Raw genomic sequence first — 20,104 nt, 5'->3', positions numbered from 1 at the left:
TGCGGATTGTACATGCTTTTTTCCTGCCAGGGACATGCGGATGTGAAGCGTTCTTCACATGCATTTCCGCATGCGGGTTGACAAGCGCTTTCCAAGCGATTTTAGCATTACTTGGAAAGTGCTTGACAACTTGGTCACACTATATAAATCCATGCAGCCGGCATGGATTTATATAGTGTGACCGAAAGAATGTTAAAAAATAAAAAATAAAAATATACTTACCTTCTGATGGCCCCCGGAGTCCTTATCTGATGCATCTCGGCTTGCCGGCAGCTCGCGGTACACTGAAAGGACCTGCCGACGTCAGCGGTCGCGTGACCCGTCACATGACTAAATGACGTCATAGCAGGTCCTTGAGTCCACCGCGATCTGCCGGCAAGCCAGGACAAAGATACCGGAGGCCATCAGAAGGTAAGTATAATATTTATTTTTTATTTTATTCTTTTTATAACAGGTTCAATGGTACCCGGGTCCGGAGGAGAGTCTCCTCCTCTCCAGACCCGGTACCATCCGCACATTGAAATGCTTGGATTCCGCATCTGCAGATGCAGTGATGCGGAATCCAAGCGTTTCAATGCAAGTCAATGCATGTCAATAATTGGTAGTGCTGCGTTTTTTCCGCAATGATAATCCGCAGCGGAAATTTCCGCAGCATGTGCACAGCACATGCGGATTATCATTGGGGAACATGGGAGACCTTCTACCAAGCGTTTTTTAAGCGTTTCTGCAGCGGATTTGCTGCTACGGAAACGCTTAAAAAATGCAACGTGGGCACACAGCCTAAGAGTGACTGACAATCTTGAGAGAAGCATGTTTTTCACTAAACTAACAATTAGCGGGGTAAATATGGAGGTCAGAGAGCAGTTAAGTAGCTGAGTTAATGTAGTACTGGAGAATAGAAAGCACTTTCGAAAAAGGAAGTCTGCTCCTGTTAATGTAACTTCAAGCAAAATTGCCAAATTGGGTGTTGGTGTCAGTCTCCGAAATAGCAACCCTAGTGTATAAAGCAACCCTAACAGCTAGGAGAACAGTCTAGATAGCTACAGGGGAAGGGTAAAGTAGGCAGAGATAGACAGGTGGTGGTTATAAAGGATTCTATAGTTAGGAAGATGGATAGAATAATTTCTTGCCAAGACCGCTTCAACCAAATTATTTGCGGTCTCCCTTTTGCCAGGGTTCAGCATGTGGTGGAATTGTTTGATATATTACTGCGACGGGGCTGGTGATAATCTTGCTGTCATGGTCCACATGGAAGCCAGTGACAGAATAAGAAGTGCAGGGTGGGCCATTTATATTGATACACCTAAATTAAATGGGAATGGTTGGTGATATCAACTTCCTGTTTGTGGCACATTAGTATATGGGAGGGGGAAAAGTTTTCCAGATGGATGACCATGGCGGCCATTTTGAAGTCGGCCATTTTGGATCCAACTTTATTTTTTTCAATGGGAAGAGGGTCATGTGACACATCAAACTTATTGAGAATTTCATACGAAAAACAATGGCGTGCTTGGTTTTAACGTAACTTTATTCTTTCATGAGTTTTTTACAAGTTTATGACCAATTTATAAAATGTGTTCAAAGTGCTGCCCATTGTGTTGGATTGTCAATGCAACCCTCTTCTCCCACTCTTGACACACTGATAGCAACACTGCAGAAGAAATGCTAGCACAGGATTCCAGTATCCGTTGTTTCAGATGCTGCACATCTCGTATCTTGATGGTCTGGTATATGGGGTACAAAGATAGTGGGGCCATTCTTCATCAATGGAAACCTCAATGCCACTGGATATCTGAAATTGCTACATGATGATTGTTGCCCTCTTTATGCACTGAAGATGGCACGTTCCTTGAGTTTTTCCAACAAGATGGTATACCACCACATTATGGGTGTCAGGTCCGAGCACTCCTACATGAACAGTTTCCTGGAAAGTGGATTGGTCGTCATGGGCCAGTTGAATGGCCACCAAGGTCTCCCAATCTAACCCCCTTTGACTTTTATCTTTGGGGTCATCTGAAGGCAATTGTCTATGCTGTGAAGATACGAGATGTGCAGCAATTCCGCTGCAGAAACGCTTAAAAAATGCTTGGTAGAAGGTCTGCCATGTTCCCCAATGATAATCCGCATGTGCCGTGCACATTCTGCGGAAATTTCCGCTGCGGATTATCATTGAGGAAAAATACGCAGCACTACCAATTATTTTGCGGAAGTGCTGCGTTTTCGCCGCCATTGACTTGCATTGGAACGCATGGAATCCGCATAACTGCATCTGTACATGCGTAATCCATGCGTTTCAATGTGCGGATGGTACCCAGGTTCGGAGAAGAGGAGACTCTCCTCCGGACCCGGGTACCATAGAACCTGTAAAAATAAGAATAAAATAAAAAATAAATATTATACTTTCCTTCTGATGGCCCCCGGTGTCCTTGTCTCTGCTTGTCGGCAGCTCGCGGGGGAAGCATAGCACCACAACAGGCAGGAAAAAGCAGTGGGGTGGCCACTCTGGGCAATGGGGATTGACAGAGAGGAGAGGCCGGGGAATAGCGGGGACAGGTGGATTACTCAGACAGCAGAGTTTACGATAGATTGGGGGGGTGCGGGAGTGTTGGAAGGGACACCACAGAGCAGGAGGTCGCAGTAGTCGAGACGGGAGATGATGAACGCATGCACTAGTGTTTTTGCAGATTCGTGGTTCAAGAATGTGCGGATCCGGGAGATATTTTTGACTTTGAGTCGGCATATTCCTCACCCTGATCCTCTTTCCTCACACCATTCCGAGTGCCCTAAGGCAACTGATCCCACACTTGGACACTGCCGAGGCCCTGCTATGTACAGCAAAAATCACGATCTCCTATGCCATAGGCCAGTGTTCATAGGAGATTGATGACAGGCACAGGGGTCTTCTGCAGACCTCCGGCTGTCATGACAACCCATCTTCGCCCCGCAATCATGTGACAGGGGTGCCAATGGGCGGGGCTTGTGACACGATTCCAGCCAGTGCGTGATAAATGCTGTCAGTGATTGACAGCGGCATTTAACTGGTTTACAGCCGCTGGTGGATCTCAAATTCGTGACTACACATAGAAACGCTTCCTTCTAAATTTAAATAATTTAACAAAGCACATTTATAATTAGGAAATATAACCCCTTCTGAATTACTATATTTCCCCATGTAAAATAAAAACATCCCATACACACCTCCTTTGCCGGCACCATTCCAGCAATGTCAGTGTTAGGGCTCTTGGGGCTTGTATGACATTGTTATGTTAAAGTAGCCCTGCAGCGGCTTCTAATCTACTGCTTCACTCTCACTTCAGATAAAACTGCCATCCGGAGGAAATAAGAGAGAAGTAGCAGCTATTAGGTTATGTGCCCACGTAGCGTTGTTACGGCTGCGAAAACGCCGCAAAAATGCTTGTAAAACAGTCTGGCATGCAAAGCAATGTGAATTCGGATGTGCTGTGCACATGATGCGCTAATTTGCGTGCCGAATTCGCATTGCTTTGCAAAACACAGCATGACCATTTCTACCGCCATTACGCTTCAAATTTGCGGCCATTGAGGAACATTGAAACGCAGCAAACCCGCAGGTATATGTGGATTTGCTGCGTTTCAATTAAATTCAATGGCCGCGAATTTGCAGCGTAATCGCGGTGCGTGTGGTGCCTGGGATGAAGAGGAGACTACAACTCTTCTTCATCCCGGCTACCACGCGGTGAAAAAAGAAATAAAAAAGTTAAAAATAAACAAAACCTGTATATTCACCTCTCCGGAGGCCCCCGGTCTGCTCTCTGGTCTCCTCCGGTCTGCTCCCGGCCGCGTCTTCTCTCTTCAGCGTCCCGCAGTGTACTGTCAGGACCTGCGGTGACGTCATTTAGTCACCTGATGGTCACGCGACCGCTGACGTCGGCGGTCAGGTGATGGTCACGTGACCATCAGCTGACTAAATGACATCACCGCAGGTCCCGACAGTACACTGCGGGACGCTGAAGAGAGAAGACGCGGCCGGGAGCAGACTGGAGGAGACCGGAGAGCAGACCGGGGGCCGCCGGAGAGGTGAATATACAGTTTTTTTTTATTTCTAACGTTTTAAATTTTTTTTTTTTACTATAGATGCTGCATTTAAAGCATCTAAGTTGTTCACACATTATAAATCCATGCCGGTTGCATGGATTTATATTGTGTGACCAACTTGTCAAGCACTTTCCAAGCGATGCTCAAAATCGCTTGGAAAAGTGCTTGAAAAAACGCATCCAAAAATGCATGTAAAAACGCTGAAAAAACGCTTCTCTCTGGCAGAAAGAACGCATGTAAATCTGCATGCGTTTTTTTCTGCCAGAGAGAGGCAAAAACGCTCTGCATCAAATCTGCTACGTGGGCACATAGCCTTACTTCTTCCAGATGTAAGTTTTGTCCAAAAAATTTAGAGTGAAGTGACCCATTATCAGCCACTGATTGGCTGCAGGGCTCATGGGTTATAATGTCTTGCGACCCCAAGGAGTCCCAGCACCGACCCTGCTGGAATGGTGTCGGCACCGGAGGTGTGTATAGGCTGTTTTTTTTTCGTAGAGGAATATAGTAATTAAAGAAGTTGTCCACTACTTGGACAACCCCTGTTCATACCCCACGCTTGGGCCCCATAAAATAATAAAGCCTATACTCACCTCCTGTGCTGGTGCCGTTCCTGCGGTGTCAGCACTCGCTCTCTGGGTCTCTCGTGGTGTTGTTGTGACACGTGAGTCTGGCACTCAATCAGCGCTGACGTCACTGTCCCCACCTCCGGTCGAATTGAGCATAAAGAGGAAGTCAAAGATCAGCTGCAGCCCTGACTTCCTCTTCATGTTCGATTTGTCCGAAGGCGGGGACAGTGACGTCAGCGTTGATTGAGCTCCAGCGTCACGTGTCACAACAGCACGGGAGCCCCGAGCGAGTGCTGAAACTGCAGGAACGGCGCTGGCACGGGAGGTGAGTATAGGTTCTTTTATTTTACGGGAGCCAAACATTTTGATCAAGAAGGGTAGTTGGACAACCCATTCAAGGTACATGCATGTATACAGTACAGACCAAAAGTTTGGACACACCTTCTCATTTAAAGATTTTTCTGTATTTTCATGACTTTGAAAATTGTACATTCACACTGAAGGCATCAAAACTATGAATTAATACATGTGGAATTATATACTTAACAAAAAAGTGTGAAACAACTGAAAATATGTCTTATATTCTAGGTTCTTCAAAGTAGCCACCTTTTGCTTTGATGACTGCTTTGCACATGTGGCACCCCAGGGGTCTGGTTACCACAGTAATAGAAATATTACGTCTGAGAGCAAGTGGGAGGTTTCCTGGTCAGGAGCCCTTAAGCATGCAACACCTCCTGCCCAGACCTGGGAGGGGAGGAATCTGCCCTTATAAACTGGGTCTGGGGCGGGATTAGTCAGTCAGAGCCTGGAGTGAAGTTCCAGACACAGGGCAAGAAACAGCTAGGAGCTCTGTAGGAGCAGGAGCTGAGTGCCAGGGACTAGAAGCAGATAAATTGCTTGTCCTGGTTGAAGAGACTACGACCGGACAACGGAGTCCGAGGCTGTGGGAACCTCTAAGTCCAGCAGCAGAACCCAGCCCGCAGGGGATTCCAGGTCCTCTGGTCATAGAAGCCCGGAGGCTCAGTCACAAGGAAGGGACCAGCACCGCCATCGAGGAGCGGAGGCTATCAGAAGGCCCCAAGTCACCAGCCATACGGGTGAGCACCACACGGTATACTCAGGGACGTGGGCTACTTCCACTCGCTTACAGCAAGGTAGCCAGGAAGAGTGCAGATAGACGGGGAGGCCTACAACTCCACCTGGCCAGGGGAACTCCTGCTTGCTCGCAGTCTGACCAGGCCCCTTATGCTAGGTCAGTACTCCCGGGAGGGTCTGCCTTAATATCATCAGTAAAGACCCTGAACTGCACTGCAAAGACTCTGAGTCGTTCCTGCTTTCTCACCGCATACAGCACTACTAGTACCGAGACGCCCGCGCACCATCACTCCCATCATCCACATTCCCTGCCCTGAGGCTATACTCTTCCCGTGGGGAGTTATCCCATCCTTTGCTGCGCACACCACACCAGCCTCAGCGGTCTGCCTCGCAGCGGTGGTACACCCTGACCGCAATCCACGGGTGGCGTAGTCGGACATTAAACCACAAAAACCCTATAAAGACTGCCACTGGTTTGACCACCCTGAGCCACGGGACCGGGTCGCCACCACGGAGACTACAACCCCCAGAGATCCGGCTCCGGGTATCCCACACGCGTGCACACTCGGCCCAGGGGGCGCGTCAACTTTGGCGTAGTCGGCAGGATTTCGTGCCCTCAACCACCAGGTACTGCGTGCCTTCAAAAGACTGTCATACCTGCCGTGGTGAAGGTTCCCGCAATCCGGAGCCGTTTCCCGCCATCTTCAGAAGTTTCCCGCCATCCGCAGCTGTTTTCCCGCCATCCGCAGTCGTTTTCACGCCATCAGACTCCATCTTCGGGACTCCGCGCGGGAAGAAGAGGGGCGTGGACACCGAAAGCACGCGAGACCCGAAGCTCCGCCCCACGCACCGACGCTGCGCAAGGTCCTGGAAGGGAGAGAGCGACGCTGACGTCACCAGGACACGACGCAAGGTCCTCGTCCGGAGCAGCACCAGCGGAGCCGCGGCCTACAGAAGAGGATCGTCGGAAGGTAGGCCACACTTAACTAGGGGGGAGGAAGATGACGGACACGGAGGGACCCTCTACCACCAGCGCGGCCACTGCCGCAGTAATGCCATTTACAATGCCTTACATCCCCGGAGCGGCCTGGCTGCCCCAATACTCAGGGGAGTCGCATACCCTAAGCGACTTTAAAGAGAGACTGTACAGCCTATTTAAGGTATACCCCCTGACGGAGGGCCAGAAAGTGAGCATATTGATAGGCCTGCTAACCGGCGCAGCCCAGCGTGAAGTAAAGTCCTGGTCAGTCCGGGACAAGGAGACCGTAAAGGAGATCTTGGCCCGTCTGAAGGGCACTTTTGATACCCGCACCTCAGCCGAGATCAAAATGAGATTTTATGGGTGCAAGCAGCGGGCCCAAGACAGTATAAGAGACTATGCTTTGAGTTTGCAAGAGGCCCTGGGAGCCATTAAACAGGCAGACCCTGACAGTGTGCGGAATGCAGATGAACTGTTAACTGAGCAATTCATTGAGGGTCTGCTGTCCAACACCCACCGAACCCAGTTACGTGCAATGGCCTTGCAGAACCCTGGTTTAGACTTTGCAAAGTTCAAAGACAGGGCCATCCGGGTGCTCAGAGAACCGGCACCGGGTAGCGCTGTAACCCTCCGGCGCCCTGCTATTACCTATCACCAGGAGGCGGCGCCCTTGTCTGCAGAGCCTATAGGAGCTGGTGCGCAGGCTTTGGACAACAACCCGGCTACAGACCTGCACCATCAGGTCCAAGAGCTAACTAAAAGCGTAGCCGCTCTAACCCGAACTGTGCAGTCTTTACAGGTCTCTCCTCCAGGAAGGATCAAGCTGGCCACCAGTCCGGAGGACGTCCTGTGGCACCGACAGAGGAGGATCCCATCGTCCAGAGGAAGACCCAGCGACAGATACAACGAGGACGGACAACCCATCTGCCGCCGCTGCAATCAACCCGGACATATGGCAAGGTACTGTCATTTAAACAGGCACAACCTGGGGCAGAGGGCCAACCCCCAGGCATAAGATCATCAGGCCCATCGAACTGGCGTGATAAATACGTAGGGGGACGTCCGGTCTTGCCTGTGGTACTGGATGGAATTCCTATGAGTGCCCTACTAGACACTGGGTCACAGGTGACTACCATCCCGTACGTGCTCTTTAAGCGGTACTGGAATGACTCGGACATAACCCGCTACCCAGATGATGACCTGAGTATCATCGCCAGCAATGGTCAGCCCGTGCCGCAGGTGGGATTCAAAGAGGTGACCATTAAAATCGGTAAAGTCGAACTGGCGGCACAAGGACTGATCATTGTGGACATTGACCGTCATGAGAGTCACCCTAGAATAACCTTGGGAACTAACGTGATTGAAAATTGTCTTGCAGAGGTGATTCTCATTTTACAGCAGGTTGCCAAGAACGCCAGTTCCAGCCAGCAGCGTGTCCTCCAAAAAGAGATCCGGGCACTGATGAAACGGCAACAGGTGGAATTATCTGGTGGTGAGATTGGTAGCGTGAGAATGTGTGACCCGTTCCCTATTGCCATGCCCCCGAAAAGTGAGATGATGATATGGTGCCGGGCAGCTATTGGTCTAAGAGGTAGAGACTACCAAGCAATGGTAGAGCCCGTCTACTCAGACAGTAGGCCCACCATTTTGACAGCACGGGGAGTGGTCGATGTACGTCATGGGAGGGTACCTGTCCGCATCGTAAATATCGGGGAGAGAGAAGTACACCTGCCCCGGTATGCCACGCTAGCCAAATTGTTCACTATAAACCAAAATTCTGTAAAGGCCGTAGAACCCTTGCCTCCATCTCAACCAGAGGAAGGTAACGACTCTAAGAAACAAATGGAGGACTGGTGTCAGCAACTGCATTTGGGTACTGACTCCACTCCCTCACACCAAAAACAGGGAGTCTACCGGATGGTTCAGGAGTACGAAAGAGTCTTTAGTAAACACCCGCTAGACTTCGGGCGAGTAAAGGGGGTAGAACATCACATCCCCACAGGAGACCATCCACCCATAAAGGAAAGATACCGACTTGTACCCCCTGCACACTATCAGCATGCGAAGGGGATGTTGCGGGACATGAAGGAGGCTGGGGTAATCAGGGACAGCTGTAGCCCCTGGGCAGCTCCACTAGTTCTAGTGAAAAAGAAGGACAACACAATGAGAATGTGTGTGGACTACAGAAAGGTCAACCGTAACACACACAAAGATGCGTACCCGTTACCTAGAATAGAAGAATCTTTAGCTGCATTAAAATCTGCTAACTTCTTCTCCACTTTGGATCTTACTAGCGGGTACTGGCAGGTTCCTGTAGCAGAGGCAGACAAGGAGAAGACTGCATTCACCACCCTGATGGGTCTCAGCGAATTCAACTGTATGCCGTTCGGGCTCTGCAACGCACCAGGAACCTTCCAGCGGTTGATGGAATGCTGTCTGGGACACCGGAATTTCGAGACGGTCCTGTTACACCTGGACGATGTCATCGTTTATTCCAAAACCTACGAGGACCATCTGAAACAGCTGGCAGAAGTGTTTGACGCCCTGGCAAGCTACGACCTAAAGGTTAAACCCTCCAAGTTTCACCTGCTGAAACCAAAGGTGCAGTACCTGGGACATGTGGTGAGTGCTGACGGAGTGGCTCCCGACCCCGATAAGATCACCGTGATTAAAGACTGGCCAAGACCCTCCAGCATAAAGGAAGTGCGGCAGTTCCTCGGGTTGGTACGCTACTACCGAAGATTCATTCCCGGTTTCACCAAAATGGCAGCTCCTATGCAGGACCTCCTGATAGGTCAATCCAGGAAGGCCAAAAACCAGAAGCCGCCCTTCAGGTGGGAAAAGCTGGAAGAGGAGTCCTTCCGCCAGCTGAAGATGGCCCTCACGGGGGATGAAATCCTGGCGTACCCTGACTACAGCCAGCCCTTTATCCTCCACACGGACGTGAGCAACATCTGGCTAGGAGCCGTACTGTCCCAGATCCAGCAGGGCAAAGAACGGGTAATCGCTTACGCCAGCCGAAAACTAAGGCCCACAGAGAGAAACCCTGAGAATTATAGCTCATTCAAGCTAGAGTTCCTGGCAGTGGTGTGGGCAGTGACCGAACGTTTCAAGCATTACCTTGCCTCTTCCCAGTTCACCGTGTACACGGATGACAACCCGTTGACACACCTGGACACTGCAAGACTTGGTGCCCTGGAGCAGAGATGGATGGCCCGCCTGTCCAACTATGAATTCACCATCAAATACCGGGCGGGACGCTCAAATGCCAATGCGGATGCTCTGTCCAGAATGCCAAACTTACCGGACGTAGGGGAAGATCCAGAAGAACTGGAAGAAGTCGAGCTCCCTGCGTTCCACCATCATGGGATTACCCTGTATTCCCACCGTGTAAGGGACAGGCGCTCTGCTACGTTCAATCCCTTACCCCACTACAGCTGGGCGGAGACACAAGACAGTGATCCCGCAGTCCGTCTGGTGAAGGAAATGCTGACACAGGCTGATGCCCGTCTTGACCCAGACGCTCCGGAGGAGACCAAGCAACTGTGGAAGGAGAAAAGTAAACTGTTTCTTTATAAGGAGAAGCTGTGCCGGAGAATGGTCAACTGTAGAACACATGAGCTGACCTGGCAGGTAGTGGTCCCAAGACGAGACGCGGCTATGGTTCTGGAGGCATACCATGACGGAGCAGGACACTTTGGATGGAAGAAGCTGGAGTTCCTTTTGCGTGGACGGTTCTACTGGGTAGGCATGAGAGGAGTCATCGAGAGGTGGTGTAGAGACTGTGGCCCGTGCAACCTAAGAAGGAAGGACCGTGCCAGCCAGAAGACACCTCTGCAGCCCATCATCACCAGGCAGCCACTGGAACTGGTAGCCCTGGACCATGTGAAACTGGCTTCAAGCAGATCTGGGTACGTCTACGCCCTCACAATCGTAGATCACTACTCCCGGTTCCTGGTGGTGGTCCCTGTCAAGGACTTAACGGCTCAAACAGCAGCTAGAGCCTTCCAGCAGCTCTTCTGCCGTCCACACGGGTATCCGGAGCAAGTGCTGACGGACCAAGGACCAGCCTTCGAAGCGGAGGTCTTCCAAGAGTTCTGCAATCTGTATGGCTGCAGGAAGATAAGAACAACGCCCTATCACCCGCAGACCAACGGACTATGTGAGAAAATGAACCAGGTGGTGATAGACTTGCTAAAAACGTTGCCCCTGGAAGAACGCAGTCTCTGGCCTGAAAAACTGCCTGATCTGGTGGACTTATATAATCACATCCCTGTAGGTTCCACCAACTGCTCCCCGGCTTACCTAATGAGAGCAAGACCTGGTAAGCTGCCTATTGACCTGGATATGGGAGTCCTGACACCTGAGGACACCTCGCCAGAGGCAGACTGGGATACAGAACGGCAGCAGCAGTATCGGAAAGTACAGGAGAGCGTCGAGCGGAGTCTGTCTCAAGCAAGAGAAAGGCAAGAGAAGACTTATAACCAGCATGCTCCCGCTGTTCCCATGGTACCTGGAGAGCAGGTCTTGAAGAGAAAGAGGCGGCTCCACAAGTTGGACGACCAGTGGGAGAAGGACCCGTACACAGTACTGCCCTCAAGCCATGACAATCCAAAAGTCTGCATAATCAGTAAGGATGGAGGAGAGACCACAGCCATTGTTTCCAGAGACCACCTGAAAAAGTGTCCCGAGCAGCTGCAAAGCCCTGACGAAGATCAAGAGAGCCCTCAACCCGCAGAGGAAAGGGAAGAAATGATCAGTACAGTACTCGGAGACTTTCCCCAGTCCTGGACACAAATCAACAACGCCATCGTGGTACCCGTCCTCACCTTTCTCCAGCCAGCCCCTCAAGGGCCTACAGAAGAACAGGCAGAATCAGAAGAGCAGCCGGCCCAGGAGGCAGAAGAATCCATACCAGCAGCCCAGGAGAATCAACCCTCTGCTAGTAGTGAGCCTGCCGTGCCCCTAGTAAGCCAAAGAGTACGCAGAAAGCTGCCAGGCCTGCCCGTAACACCTCCTACACCCTGTAGTACAGAATCAGATAGTGGGTTACGTAGGTCCACCAGGAGCACTAGAGTACAGATGCCCGCTCGCTGGAGAATCTAAACTGTAATGTAAATTTACCTGTAAACTGCAAATGTTGAAAATGGTTTATGTTTGTTGCCTGTGTATTAATTATGTTTCTCTAGTTACCCTGCAGGTTTATTTGGACTGACAGGTTATGGACGCTGAGTAACCGGAACTACATTGTAGATAGTTGCACCTTGGTGCCTCTTGTGAAGATGGCCGCGGAAGAGAAAAACCTGTCTGGTGTGGCCTCCTTGTGGCCCAAAGTAGCTAGATTCGCCTTGCAGCCACGTCCAGGGCCAACATTTGGGGTTTGCTTTGGACAGGTCTCCTACTCTGTTCCAAGACTTCACCTTGTTGGGTGACATGGACACCCGGTTACGGACACACCGTGACCTCTAAAGACTAAAACTTCTTGTACATATGTTATGCTATTGTTATACCCTGTATTTGTGTTTTCTTAAAAATGTGTTTAGTCCCGGAGTACTAAAATTTACTAGGGAGGAATGTGGCACCCCAGGGGTCTGGTTACCACAGTAATAGAAATATTACGTCTGAGAGCAAGTGGGAGGTTTCCTGGTCAGGAGCCCTTAAGCATGCAACACCTCCTGCCCAGACCTGGGAGGGGAGGAATCTGCCCTTATAAACTGGGTCTGGGGCGGGATTAGTCAGTCAGAGCCTGGAGTGAAGTTCCAGACACAGGGCAAGAAACAGCTAGGAGCTCTGTAGGAGCAGGAGTTGAGTGCCAGGGACTGGAAGCAGATATATTGCTCGTCCTGGCTGAAGAGACTACGACCGGACAACGGAGTCCGAGGCTGTGGGAACCTCTAAGTCCAGCAGCAGAACCCAGCCGGCAGGGGATTCCAGGTCCTCTGGCCATAGAAGCCCGGAGGCTCAGTCACAAGGAAGGGACCAGCACCGCCATCGAGGAGCGGAGGCTATCAGAAGGCCCCAAGTCACCAGCCATACGGGTGAGCACCACACGGTATACTCAGGGACGTGGGCTACTTCCACTCGCTTACAGCAAGGTAGCCAGGAAGAGTGCAGATAGACGGGGAGGCCTACAACTCCACCTGGCCAGGGGAACTCCTGCTTGCTCACAGACTGACCAGGCCCCTTATGCTAGCCAGTACTCCCGGGAGGGTCTGCCTTAATATCATCAGTAAAGACCCTGAACTGCACTGCAAAGACTCTGAGTCGTTCCTGCTTTCTCACCGCATACAGCACTACTAGTACTGGGACGCCCGCGCACCATCACTCCCATCATCCACATTCCCTGCCCTGAGGCTATACTCTTCCCGTGGGGAGTTATCCCATCCTTTGCCTCAGCGGTCTGCCTCGCAGCGGCGGTACACCCTGACCGCAATCCACGGGTGGCGTAGTCAGACATTAAACCACAAAAACCCTATAAAGACTGCCACTGGTTTGACCACCCTGAGCCACGGGACCGGGTCGCCGCCACGGAGACTACAACCCCCAGAGACCCGGCTCCGGGTATCCCACACCCGTGCACACTCGGCCCAGGGGGCGCGTCACACACTCTTGCCATTCTCTTGATGAGCTTCAAGGGGTAGTCACCGGAAATGGTTTTCACTTCACAGGTGTGCCCTGTCAGGTTTAATAAGTGGGATTTCTTGCCTTATAAATGGGGTTGGGACCATCAGTTGTGTTGTGCAGAAGTCTGGTGGATACACAGCTGATAGTCCTACTGAATAGACTGTTAGCTGCTTTTTTCTTGCCATAATACAGATTCTAAGTAAAGAAAAACAAGTGGCCATCATTACTTTAAGAAATGAAGGTCAGTCAGTCCGAAAAATTGGGCAAACTTTGAATGTGTCCCCAAGTGCAGTTGCAAAAACCATCAAGTGCTACAAAGAAACTGGCTCACATGAGGACCGCCCCAGGAAAGGAAGACTAAGAGTCATCTCTGCTTCTGAGGATAAGTTTATCCGAGTCACCAGCCTCAGAAATCGCAGGTTAACAGCATCCCAGATTAGAGACCAGGTCAATGCCACACAGAGTTCTTTTTTTTAAATCAGATAATTTTTATTAAAATATTTTTCAACATTACAAATAAACAACAGTGAGACATCACCAAACTGGTAGTGCCTCTCAAAACCCACCCATTCCCCTTCCTCCCACCCATTACAACCCCAAGAACCATATGACAAGAGCAAATGTTGTTATTACAGACCGTGTACTATCATATAGCTTATTTGACCGTTATGGCATTGATAAATTGATCCAAGGATATATAGCATAGCATCCGACAATCAGCAATTAGTTATATAGAATATGGGAGACCACAACATTTCAATCTCAAGTGATATTTAAATTAGACATGACATAATGACCATGAAACATGCTCCATTTACCCCAGATTTTGTCAAATTTACGTATAGCCTTCCGTTTTTTGTACACTCCCTCTTCTAATCTTAATAAAAGACGCATTCTATCCAGGAATTCTTGGAACCTGAGAGGGGAGGGATCCAGCCAATGTGCGGCTATAAGCTTTCTGACCTGGTATAGAGTCCTCTTAATGGCTATTATTTCATCCTCTTCACATCCTATTATTTCCACATGGCCTAATACACACACTTTAGGATATAGGGGTAAATTACACTCAAACACAATATTAATATATTGCACAAACTCATTCCAGAATACAGCGACCCTCCTACACATCCACATCATATGCATAAGATCTGCTCCTTCCTCTCCACATTTCGGACACATACTGTTATTCCTTACCCCAATGCGCTGTAGAAATTTGGGGGTTCTATATACTCTATGTAATAAATACAACTGTGAAAGTCTATGTGCTTCACATGTAGATAATGTCGGAACACTCTCCACCACATCTTCCCACTCCTCTGAGGATATAGTACCAATGTCACATTCCCACCTCTCCTTGACATTTAAGGGTCTGTCCCACTGAAATTGCTGCATAAGTATCCCGTAAATTCTGGATATCATTCCCTTCCCACCTCTATGGCATAGTAGCGTATTAAACAGTATATGATGTTGGATTTTACTCTGCATATGTCGAGGCTGTACAAACCATGCGTGCCTCAATTGGAGATAAAAGTAGAAACTGGTTTGTGGGACACAATATTCGTCTTTTATCTGTTGGAACGATTTAAGTATTTCCCCCTCTAATATTTGCGCCACATTAGTTATTCCCAATTTTTCCCATATTCCAAATCCTTTCAATTTATGGATCTCTGGAAGGCCCGCATTATGCCACAACGGAGTAAACGGGGTAAAGCCTTTCATTCCCAACAACAGTTTGATTTTCTGCCACGTTTTCCCCATAAGTGTTAGGGTCGGGAGGTGTCGCCTAGCATCCCACCCCGAGATTCCTGTTTCTATAAAGGAGATAATCGGCAGATTGTGTGAAAGTAGGCGTATCAGTTTATCCAGGTTCCCCTGAACCAACCCGAGCTGTTGAGTCTGAGAGGCCAGAAAGTATATCCATGGATTAGGTGCGGCTAGTCCCCCCTGATCTTTGGGCCTTTGAAGTGTATTCAAACTAATTCTGGCCACCCCTTTTTTCCAGATCACCTCCCGAAACAATGCCTGAAACTTATAAAATATTCTCATATGAATTATGAAGGATATATAATAATTGGGGCATTAACACCATTTTAATTAGATTAGTTCGATCTACCACTGATAAGGGAAGTTTACTCCAAGTATTGGCCTTTTGTTGAAACCTGGCAAGCAGTTCAAGTAAATTTAAAGGAATATAATCTCCAATAGATGCGGTCACTCTAACTCCGAGATATTTGAATTCCCGCACAACCTTCAAGCTGGTACTCCCTACCTTCGTATTCTGAGACAAACCATCAACCGGCATAAGGACTGATTTGTCCCAATTCATCCGCAAGCCAGAATAATCTCCAAACTCCGTTATTAGATTCGTAGCCGCCATCAGAGATTGCTCCGTGTCACCCAGAAACAACAGAAGGTCGTCGGCATATAAGGCCACCCGCTCCTCCAGTGTTTTGTAGCAGAACCCCTGTATTTCGCTGCTGGAATGAAGCTTAACAGCCAACGGCTCCACAGCCAGGGTGAATAGTAGGGGGGACAACGGGCAGCCTTGACGTGTGCCTCTGCCCATTTCAATGTTACCAGAAAGATTGCCATTAATTCTAATCCGAGCTACCGGATTGCTATATAGAAGTTGCACCCAGGCTCGAAATTCAGCCCCAAATCCCATCTTTCTCAAAACAGCCCATAAGTAGTCCCACTCGAAACTATCAAAAGCCTTAGCGGCATCAAGCGATAGCACTGCCCTACCACCCACATTGTGTGGCTGCATTTGTAGGTTAAGGAAAAGCCGACGCAAATTAATTGCCGTTGACTTGGCTGGTATAAATCCAGTCTGGTCTTCTGCAATCAGGTGCGCAATAACCGCCCCCAATCTGGTAGCCAGGATCTTAGCTAGAATTTTTACATCTACCGAGAGTAAGGATATTGGCCTATATGATTCAGGGTTTAGGGCATCCTTTCCAGGTTTAAGCAAAAGAACTATGTTAGCCTCCCTCATTGAAGTCGGCAAGGTCCCCCTCTCCTTTGCTTCCCTAAAGACTTCCAGTAACCTGGGAAGTAAAACCCCCCCAGCCTCCTTATAAATTTCCGCGGGGATCCCATCCGCACCAGGGGCCTTGTTATTTTGAAAATCTTTTAAAGCTTCCTGCATCTCCTCCAGTGTAATTGGTGCATCTAATTGTTCTCTTTGGCTATCTGTTAGGCATGGTATTTGCATATTATGAAGGTATAGATCTATGTCCCTTTGCTCGTTAGTCTGTTTGGAGGCATATAATTGTCTGTAAAACTGAAAAAATTCTTCCATTATAGCTTTTGAGTCAGTAATTACCGCACCCCTAGTATCCCTGATGGCTGCAATCATAGGAGCCCCAGTCTGGGCCTTGGCTATAGTGGCCAGCAAGTGTCCTGCACTTTCTCCCTCCACATAAAACTGTTGTTTAAGAAAGAATCGTTTATATTCTGCTTGTTTCAATATATGATCATTCAGTGCATCCTGTGCCCGTATCCAGTGTTCCCTATTCTCTATACTTGGGGACCCAACATACCTCTGTTCCAGTATGTCTACTTCTCTCCGCAACTCCTGGGTACGAGCCCTGTTTCTGGATTTAACCACGGAAATCTCCTTAATCAGGATCCCCCTTAAGAACGCCTTCATGGTTTCCCATACCATATTTAAAGGAGCAGAGCCTATGTTGTCTTTAAGGAAATAATCTAATTTACCTGCTAAATCCAACTGTTCCCCAAACACGTCCAGCCAGTAGGGATTAAATCTCCACAATACTCTTTTATTTGTAATGCCAAAATCTACCCCCAAAACTACCAATAATGGGGAATGATCAGATAACATTCTTGTGCAGTATTCTACTTTAGTAACTAAAGGGACTAGATGACTATTTCCCAGAGCCAGGTCAATTCTGGACAGAGAAGAATAGGATGCTGAATAACATGAATACTGCTTAACATTTGGGAATCGAGCCCGCCACACATCTACCAAGCTAATTTCCTGTAGGACCCTTGCCAATGACGTCTCTTGAGCAGCCCCTCCCTTCACATTACCCCTATACTTATCAAGCTCAGCATGTAGGTACATATTAAAATCCCCGATGACTAACAGGGGTATGGTAGCAAATTCCGTTATCCATGGGAATATTTGGCGCAAAGTCTGTATAGAGAAAGGTGGAGGAATATATAGAGCGATTAGGCAAATTCTAAGTCCATCCACTCTGCACACTAGGCACACATACCTACCCTCCCTGTCACAGATACTTTTTTCACATTCAAAGGGTAAATTCGGATGAATCAATATACTAACCCCCCTAGAGTAAGTACTATGTGTAGAATGATATGCTGGCCCCCTCCAAAGCTTGCTCAGTGCTGTAGTGGCCTCCATATTGCTATGCGTCTCTTGCAGACAGATTATCGAGTCCCGATATTCCTTAAGATTTTTAAGTGCCGCAAATCTTTTGCCGTGATCTCCCATACCCCTGACATTCCAGGATACTGCATTAATCTGCTTGACCATGCTTCAACAATTGAAAATGGACCGTCGCATACATCCCTCCGCACCCACTCGTGCGTCTGACCATCAAGATTTTAGTATTGTATTAATACACAGTCTGCACCAAACAAAGTAAATTCTGTTCTTTTACCCCCCCTCACTACCTCATTTAACATCCCCCCCCTTAATCAAATGAATACCAACAGCTGTACTATGTAGAGTCTGGTGTTTAGCCTCTTGCAGCCTAGTAGGCCTTAAGCACACGAGGCGCCGCAACATGAGTTGCATCAGAGACTCCCTCATTTCCCCCCCACACAACGTTCCCAGAACATTCGAACGGCAGAGTGTCTTAACCCTGCCTATACATTGTAGGTGAAACCAGCACCTCAACAACTATATAAGTATATTGGCCTGCCCGAGGTATATATGAGAGCCAGGTTATGAGCAGTATATAATAACTGTAAAATAACAATCATAACATTTATGGACATAAATTCAGTAGGCAACAGAGGAGTATTATCCACTAGAATTCAAAATCCCTGGATTATTATATTATATTCTGTCAAGGATCTTCACAAAATTGGCGTCAGCCCGCCCGGATTTGTCTCTCTTTTAAGTCCAGCCACTTTACAGCCTCCTTTGATGAATCAAAAAAATGAGTTTCACCCAGTGCTATGACTTGCAGCCGTGCAGGATATAGCATTGCATAGGGTACTTGAAGTGTTCTCAATCTGCGCTTGACATCTTGAAATTGGGCGCGTCTCTTTTGAACCTCCACAGAGAAGTCAGGATAGAAGGACACTCTCGCCCCCTCTATACATAAGTCATTAGCCGACCGCGCCAATTGCAGGATTTTATCTCTATCACGAAAATGCAGCATTTCAATTCATACTGTACGTGGCATTGCCCCAGGAGGTGGAGGTCTGGTGGGGACCCTGTGTGCCCTCTCAATAGCGAACATTTTAGAGAATTTATCTTTTCCAAAGGATTGCAGCAGCCATGTCTCAAAAAAATCCACCACCTCTCTGCCCTCTGCTTTCTCAGGCACACCCACAATACGCACGTTATTTCTTCTTAGGCGATTTTCAAAATCATCCGTTTTATTGAGTAAATAGTTGATAGAGTCAGTAGCTGTTTTAAGTGTTTTAGTCATAGGAGTCACAGTATCTTCCAAATCCCCCACTCTGCCTTCTGTTGCAGTGAGGCGCTCCCTTATTTTCTGCAAGTCATGGCGTATATGAGATATGTCTATTTTCACAGACCCTATATGTTCAGTGAGATCTGCTTGGCTATGTGAGATGGCCAGCAGCACATCTTTTAAAGTAGGCTCATCAGCCTTTGTCACTGTGTCAGCATCACTGGTAACCTGAGCCTCTCTGCTGGGGGCAGTAGTTGGATTGGGAGTCTGTATTTTCCTTTGATATGGCTTCTCCTGTGCCTCTCCCGCTGCCCTTTCCACATCCCCCTCCGTTACCGTGCTTTTTAATGACTGCACATTCTGATCGGGTGCAGGCTCCTCAGCTCCTCCGCCGTGTGCATATTTGGAAAGCCGGATCGCCGTCTCCATGCGCTTCTCCCGCTGCCTTGGAGTCTCGGTCCCCGCCTCAGAGGCCGCGGCGCCATTTTGGCCCTTGTGCTGCGATGCGCTGGCCGCCTGTCTCTGCTTGCTGTCTCGCCGGGTCATCCCGTACTGCACCGCCGATTGCTCCTCCGCACTCCTGAGACCCCAGGCCACCTGGTAAGTCCTCTCAAATGTAGTGTTTCCCTCGGGCAGGAAGGATTACAGGACAGGGTTACAGGAGCTCCTCTGCCTCACGTCTGCTCACATACTCGGCCAGGCCACGCCCCCCCGCCACACAGAGTTCTAGCAGCAGACACATCTCTACAACAACTGTTAAGAGGAGACTTTGTGCAGCAGGCCTTCATGGTAAAATAGCTGCTAGGAAACCACTGCTAAGGACAGGCAACAAGCAGAAGAGACTTGTTTGGGCTAAAGAACACAAGGAATGGACATTAGACCAGTGGAAATCTGTGCTTTGGTCTGATGAGTCCAAATTTGAGATCTTTGGTTCCAACCACCGTGTCTTTGTGCAATGCAGAAAAGGTGAACGGATGGACTCTACATGCCTGGTTCCCACCGTGAAGCATGGAGGAGGAGGTGTGATGGTGTGAGGGTGCTTTGCTGGTGACACTGTTGGGGATTTATTCAAAATTGAAGGCATACTGAACCAGCATGGCTACCACAGCATCTTGCAGCGGCATGCTATTCCA

This window comes from Phyllobates terribilis, unplaced genomic scaffold, assembly GCF_046119375.1.
Source record: "Phyllobates terribilis strain yellow unplaced genomic scaffold, ASM4611937v1 Scaffold_1__5_contigs__length_1240528914, whole genome shotgun sequence".
NCBI lineage: Eukaryota > Metazoa > Chordata > Amphibia > Anura > Dendrobatidae > Phyllobates > Phyllobates terribilis.
The sequence above is the reverse complement of the archived record's forward strand: the minus strand, read 5'-3'. Positions refer to the sequence as shown.